This window comes from Cataglyphis hispanica, chromosome 8, assembly GCF_021464435.1.
Source record: "Cataglyphis hispanica isolate Lineage 1 chromosome 8, ULB_Chis1_1.0, whole genome shotgun sequence".
Classification (NCBI taxonomy): domain Eukaryota; kingdom Metazoa; phylum Arthropoda; class Insecta; order Hymenoptera; family Formicidae; genus Cataglyphis; species Cataglyphis hispanica.
In genome coordinates, this window is record NC_065961.1 from 358,459 (window position 1) to 366,889 (window position 8,431).

Sequence of the window (8,431 nt, forward strand, 5' to 3'; positions counted from 1 at the left end):
CCCAAATTTGCACACTTGTTCCACACACACACACACACAAAGGGTACACTTAAATTTCATTTAACAAATACACTCAAAAATAAAATTAGTTGTTGAATTATTATTATCTAATTTAATTATTACTTATCTATATTCTATATTACACATTATGTGTGTGTGTGTGAGTGTGTATATATACAGGGTGTCCCATTTTAAAAGTTCCACCCTCATAACTTTTCAAGATCAACATTTGACAGAAAACGATTTGGAAAAAAGTTATAGGGAACAAAGAGGGCTATCTAATAGTGACCTTGGATTTGACATTAAAAGTCATTTTCAAGGTTATTTGAAGGTCAACTTCCATTTTTTAAATGAAATCCCCATTTTTTATTGCATATTCTTGTAGCTTATCTCGAAAGCTTTTCAAAACACTATAATAAAATATTTTTTTATTAAGAATTTTTTGAGTTATTTTTTGTATCTTAATCTGACATATTTTAGTATAAAATATAAAATATCTCAAAAATTATTTAGTGTTCGATAAAGATATATAAAGATTATATAGATATATATATATATATATATATATATATATATATATAAAGATATATAAAGATTATATATATATATAATCTTAAAATTCACCAAAAATGTATTATTGAAAGAGAATATCTGATGGTTCCAGAATGCTTTTTGTATATAGAATTAAATTATATGATATATATATATATATATATATATATATATATATAGATATCCTCTTTCAATAACAAATTTTTGGTGAATTTTAAGATTATATATATATAATCTTTAATTCTATACTTATTTATATATATATATATATATATATATATATATATAATCTTTAATTCTACAAAAGTATCCTGGAACCATCAGATATTCTCTTTTAGTAACAAATTTTCTGGCCAATTTGGAGAAAATTTTTCTACGACGAAAATGTTGAGGAAAGTTATCATCATATCATATTTTGTAAATTTATATTATATATATATATATATATATATATATATATATAATATAATACAAAATATATATATATATATATATATATATATATATATATATATATATATATATATATATATATATATATATATATATATATATATATATATACTATGCTAGATTATTAAATAATTTACATTAAAAAGACACTAATAATGCGTTTTCAAAACTTGTATTCATCTAAAAAATTTATGTCTCGAGCACTTTCCTGTTTTCTCACCTCTCTTTATTGACATTCTGTCTCTCCCATCCGTTATATGGAATACACTTCTACGGACATCGATCTCTTTTAAATAATGAGAGAGATATACACTGAATTCCTTCTGAATTTTCTAAAGATCAACTGCAATCATTTTTTAATTCTTTTTCAAAAACGCTTACAAGAATATTAGAGTATAATATAAAAATTTAAAATAGGTTTAACTCAAGAATGTAGAAATAATAAAACAGAAGAAATAAAAACATAATATAAACTAAATTTGTTTAAAAAAAAACAAAACGCATTACATCTAGAAAACATATATTTTTCTAATATAAATTGTAGTTGACAAAACTTTAGAAAAAGATATCTTTTAATAGTTTTTAATTTTATAATGATTAAATAATAATAAACAAAATAACAAGAAAACATTACCAAAGAAAGACCAAAAAATAACAGATATTGAGAAAATGAGAAAAAGAGAAAGATCATGAAATAATATCAGGAATAAGATTAAGTAATATCAGGGAATTAAAAATGTGTGTATATATATACATATATATATATATATATATATACATACATACATACATACATACATACATACATACATACATACATACATACATACATACATACATACATACATACATACATACATATATACATACATACATACATACATACATACATACATACATACATACATACATACATACATACATACATACATACATACATACATACATACATACATGCATACATGTACATACATACATACATGCATACATACATACATACATACTACTACATCATACATACATACATACATATATACATACATATATACATATATATATATATATAGTATATATATATATATATATATATATATATATATATATATATATATACAGGGTGTCCCAAAAATTTTGACACACCCGAAGTGTGAAGGTAGATTGGACCAAACTGAGTCGGAAAGTCCTGTACTATTTTCCTCTATAACGCTACAGAAAGAAGTTATTATTGAGTAAAGTCTGACTAATCAGCGTCAATCTTTAGCCAGACATACGTCAGTGAGCCGCGCGCCTGGTATGGTGCGAAGTTGTAACAGCTGAACGCTCGCGCACACTATCAGGCGCGTGTCTCACCAACGTGCGCTTGACTAAAGATCGGCGATGATTGGTCAGACTTTACTCAATAATAACTTCTTTCTGAAGCGTTATAGAAGAAAATGGACTTTTCGACTCAGTTTGGCCCAACCTTTACACTTCGAGTGTGAAAAGTTTCGGGACACCCTGTATATATATAATATACAGGGTGCGGCATTTAAATTAAGACGCCTAAAAATATACAAAGTATTCGGAGTCGAAAGCATCACCCATTGTGTGCAGGTAGAACAGATAAAACTGAGAAGAAAAGTCTTATACCATTTTTTTTTATAACGCTTAATAAAAAAGTTATTATTGAATAAAGTCGATCTTTAGCTGGACTCACGTCAATGAGCGCCTGGTATGGCTCGCCACTGTACAACCGAGCGCTCACGCATACTACCAAGAGAACGGCTAAATATCAGCGATGATAGATCAAACTTCAGTCAATAATAACTCTTTTATTAAGTGTTATAAAAAAATGGTACAAGACTTTTTTCTTCAGTTTTATCTGTTGTACCTGCACACAACGGGTGGTGCAATTCCGGACATTCTGTATAAAAAATAAAAGAAAATAAAAAGAAATGTTTGAGACAAAAGTTGTAGGATTGTTATAGAGTTTCAAAGGAGACGTTCTATTAGTTTGAGCTTCGAGTGGAGTGTCAAAGTGTGAAATAAAGATCTACTTTTTTTTTTAATGGCACTCTAATTTTTTAAACATCTAGTTTGTAGCCCTTCTCGTGACAAATCAATGATTAATTATTCAAGATCAAATGTAAAGTTTATAAATTATATTTCCATCTTCTGAACATTCTTTCTCAATTTAATAAAAATGAAGAACATGATGGACCATTAATCTTTCCATTTTAAGCCAAGTTTTTACTCAAATAATACACAAGAATAAAATGACTAGTATACCTTTTTATACTACATTAGTTTATTCTTAGCGAGTGAATGACTGAATGACTGAAAGATGCGCGTTATATTATTGCCTACAATAATATTATTGTGTCTTTCAGTTAACAACATGTCATTTTATGATGTTCGCTGAGAACCAAGTGTGTAATAGAATGAAAGTATACTAGTCATTTCGTTCATGTGTATCATTTGTATAGCCCGAAAAAATGTATTCTACGTTCTTCAATTTATTGGCTTGAGAAAAAATTTTCAGAAGATACTTAGAAATATTTATAAATTCTACTTGAGTTATTTGACCTCGAATGATTTTGAATTCGTCGCGAGAAAGATTACAACAAGCATAGGTGTTTAAAAAATTAAGGTCCTATTAAAAAAAAGAAATTGATCTTTATTTCATCTTGAAACCCCATCTAAAGATCAAATTAATAGTACCACTACAATAGTTCCCTTTGAAACTTTACAACTTCTGTCTGAAACATTCTTTTCATTTTGTTTTATTTTTTTTTCTAGTTAGGCGTCTCAATTTAAATGCCGCACCCTGTATATAAAATACTTTCAATAATTAGATATATATATAATAATTTCTTTTACATTAATTGATTTATTGATAGATACATCTATGATAATATATACAACAAGAAATAAATTGTTTTCTTATCGAAAGAATCGGATTCACAAATAAAGTCCTATCGTGAAGTGATATTTTTATCTTTATCACTATATCTATTAAATTAGAATCCTCGGTCGGAAATCGTAAAATGTTTCATATTATATACAATATATATCATAACAATAATTCTCATAACAAAAAATTATTATTAATTATTATTAATTATTATTACTTATTAATTATTATTAACAAAGACAATTGTAAATAACAATAATCTGTACATAAAAAAGCATGCTAAAAGTTCTAGCAATAAGTATAAAATCTATCTAATAAAAAACCAATAATAAGCCAATTCCTGAAAATATTTTTTCTTTCAAAAATTTCTAAAGCACATATTTCCGTCTAAAAATATAACATCTACCGATTAGAAGACAATTTCGTCATATTTTTATGTGCATATATATATATAACAAGGTCGCAAAGTATACTTACAAAACTAGCGCTCGAAAAAACGTAACAGTTCACATTGAATCGATCGATTGCTTAAATAATCTCGAACAATTTAATGTTTTTAATTTAATATATTTGCGCACAACTACATATAATTGCCCATCAGTACTGATTGAATTACACATGAAAAATGATGCTACAATTAAAAATGTAACAATATGCAGATATAATACAAATATAGCATAAATATTACATGATAAAGCTGTATAAGTTTTTTGATAGTCCTGTTTATAATAACATTCGTTTTATGTATATTCAATAAAGAAAATTTATATAGCAAAGATATATTATTATATTGTTAAATGCAAAATATTTTTATATTGAAATAGTAACGCAAATATACATAAGTTAGAGTAATACAAAATAAAATATAGAAAAATCGAAACTTAAAGATTAATTCATTGACATTTTGGAAAATATGTGCTATCCTTTAGAAATATATATACACTGTGTTTTATTTATATATATATAGCGTTTCTCAGCACGATAATCAAAACTATCGATTATTCGGTCTTATTGATTATACAAAAATATATGTATACACATCATCGAGAATTTTTGTTTCACAAGCCATTTTAAATAAAATATGTAATATATGTTTATATACGGCTTGTTAGCAAAGTTGCATTCACATATGCGATAGATTTTCTATTAATTAAATATTCATTGATATTCTTCTTATACTACATTCAATGATGTAATATATAATTCTCTGTCTTCGTATGCAGGACGTTTTCATAAAATATCAAAATTCCTCTACATCACGCGTAATATATGATGCATATATACAGGGTGTTCCAGATTAATGGGGACAAAACTCGTGTGCAAATAGAGCAGACCAAACTGAGTTGAAAAATTCTTTATCATTTTTTTGCTTTTTTGCATATAACGCTTAATAAAAGAATTATTATTGAATAAAGTCTGATCAATCATCGCCGATCGTTAGCCGGGCGCACGTCGGTGAGCCGCGTGTGACAGCTGAGCACTCACGTACACTACCAGGCGCGCGGCTCACGTGCCAACGTGCACCTGGCTAACGATCAGTGATGATTGGCCAGACTTTACTCAATAAAAATTCTTTTATTAAACGTTATACAAAAAAAAAATGATAAAGGACTTTTCGACTCGGTTTGGCCCGCTCAATCTGTACACGAGTTTTATCCCCATTAATCTGGGACACCCTGTATACGTATGTACGTGTACTACATAAAGCATGTTTATTATGCTTATAAGTTTTTAAAACATACAATACGTTCCTTGATTTATTTTCTTCACATCCCTAGAAAAGAAACTAGAAAAAATTCAAGATTTTTAATGAATAATGGACAATAATTGGACAAAGCTATCTTCTTAAACTTGACTTTTATAATTTAGGACTGTTTTTTTAATACATAACATATTCTACGTTCTACGTGCTAAATTTCACATTAGACTAGAAATTTATATATAAAATAAAATATTATATCCCGGAAAAAAGTCCATATACTTTAATCAAATATCAATGTATATATATGTAATTATTATATAAAATATGTTTATTATAATTTGGAAACAAAACTGGACTCGCGTTCATATGATCTTTTTCATTTTTCGGTGAGTACAATATGCTCTTAAAGTTAGTCACTTATTTTTGAAACACCCTCTATATATGCACAGAGATTATATATAATATATATATATATATATATATATATATATATATATATATATTTCTTTTATATAATCTATAATCTAATTTTTGTATATATTTCTTTTATATAATCTTTGTGCCATAAATCCCCAATGACTTTATTTGATCTTGATATATATTGTCAAGGTTTATATTATCCTAATCAGGACATTCGAATTATATCCTCCAAAATTTTTAGCGTCGCTCATTTTTTTTATTAAGAAGTTATTAATAAAAGAATTTCAACGAATTATATGTAATTTTAAAATACTATATATATAATAAAACAATAACTTAACAGATTTATTTATTTATGCATAATAAAGCGAACGCGTGAACGGAGAAAAACCCTGCCCCTCTGCATCTCCACACCAAAAAAAACTAACCTAACCGAACCCTTTTCTTAGAAGCAAAACATATTATTCGGGGTGAATAGTTTTGCAGAAAAATAATGTATGTATAAACAACTTATACATGTCGGTGGAGAAGAGGTGGAGCCTCTACTACAAATGCCAAAGGTTGAATTATTACTTAAAATAAAAGATTCGTCGAACAGGGCTAGATTATTAGGTTAGTTTTTTTCAGGTGAGGTGCAGGGCAAAATCCTTCTCCAACTCACGCGTTCGATTTATTACAAATAAATGATTCTGCTAAAGGAACGCTCTATTATAAATATATACATGATGTAAACAAAATTACGTTTTATTTAGTAAATTTTTTTTGTTAATAACTTTTTAATGATAATGGCTAAAACCTTTTGAAAATTGTTCAGGCCGATTACCTTGATATATATCAAGATCAAGGTCATTGGAACTGGGTCCGTTAATATGCACTTTTACTATATTTTAGCCTAGAATAAATATTGATAATACAAGATGTCTGTTCAAATTTTGTAAAAAAAATTTCGTAATTTTTTTATCCTATTCTAAGAGTTTTTGTTCAAAACTCCAGATAAAATTTTTATATGTAATTATTTGAAATAAGTTTGTTTTTATTGTTTGCATTTTCTAATATGTTTTTCACTCATACGAAAATATAAAAAACCATTTAAATTTTAAATATTAAATAGGAAAATGCATGTATAAAATATATTTGAAATATACTGAAAAAAACTAAATGATTTTCGTAAGATTAGCATTTTTCATTTGCGTAATATTTTCATTTTTGGATCATTAAAAATTATAATGAAAAATGTATATTGCATATTCATCAGTATTTTATTAACAATAAGACATTGAATATATAAACAGAGGGAAAATATATATATATATATATATATATATATATATATATGTATATATAATAAGGTAAATCATTTTAATGTCCGCACCTAAATATCTTTTTTCCCATGCCTTTTACAAAAAAAAATATTTCGCGATTTCGAAGGGGATATAAGAGGTGCTGTAATGGTTTGATCTTAGATGAAGGTCATGAGATTATTTAAGATCATCTTCATCATTTATTTTAGATAGATCATTCTAATTTGTGTACATAAATCGATTCTTAGCAACTTAGCGTAAAAAGTTACAAAAAAAAAGAATGGATGAAAAAGGGATGAATTACATATATATTTCAGATATATTATATATAATATATATAATTTGGTCAATTGGAGAATTTTATTGACTTATACTAATGTAAGAGCAAGATTATCCTAATAAATTTTTTTCAAAAATTCCCTTATAGAGATCTGATAAAATATTATGAGGAATTTCCTAATTTTTCTAAAAAAAATTCCTGAAAGTTCCAAGTTTTGCCGGAAAGTATAGACATCTTATAATAAATAATGATGGTTTTTGTATATGTGATGAAATATTAATGCAGCTTATCAAAAATTTTTTATAAGATGGATCTTTTTGGGAAAAAAATTTTGTAATTAATAAAATACTTTCTTATTAACAATTTTCTAATTGTATACTTTGATACATATAAATATGTATATTATATACAGGGTGTCCGATAATTCGCGGATTACCCTTTAAGGGAAGGTAGAGGGTGTTATTCTGAATAGAAAAGTCCTGTTCCATTTTGTGATTTTCTCAATATTTAAGAAAATATTAATTTTAAAAGATCAGCCAACGAAGTGCGCGAAAGCTCGTGGCGCGAAATGCCTTCCACTGTCAATTGATACTCGGTCCGGCGAAGCAATGGGAGGAGCAGTTGAGAGCATGCTTCGCTATGGCAACCAAAAGAAATACACACATAATGCGCGCTCCGTTTTATGTATGTGATCTTTTCATTATGTGTGTATTTTTTTCAATTGCCATAGCGAAGCATGCTCGCAAACTGCTCCTCCCATTGCTTCGCCGCGGACCGAGTATCAGTTGACAGTGGGAGGCATTTTCGCGCCACGAGCTTTTCGCGCACTT

General features: G+C 27.0%; 1 protein-coding gene across 1 annotated transcript in view; it reads left to right on the plus strand.

Annotated features, from left to right (window-relative positions):
* Window positions 1-8,431, plus strand: part of LOC126851779 (cytochrome P450 4C1-like) — a 421,874-nt gene that overhangs the window by 128,927 nt on the left and 284,516 nt on the right. The window lies entirely within an intron of this gene.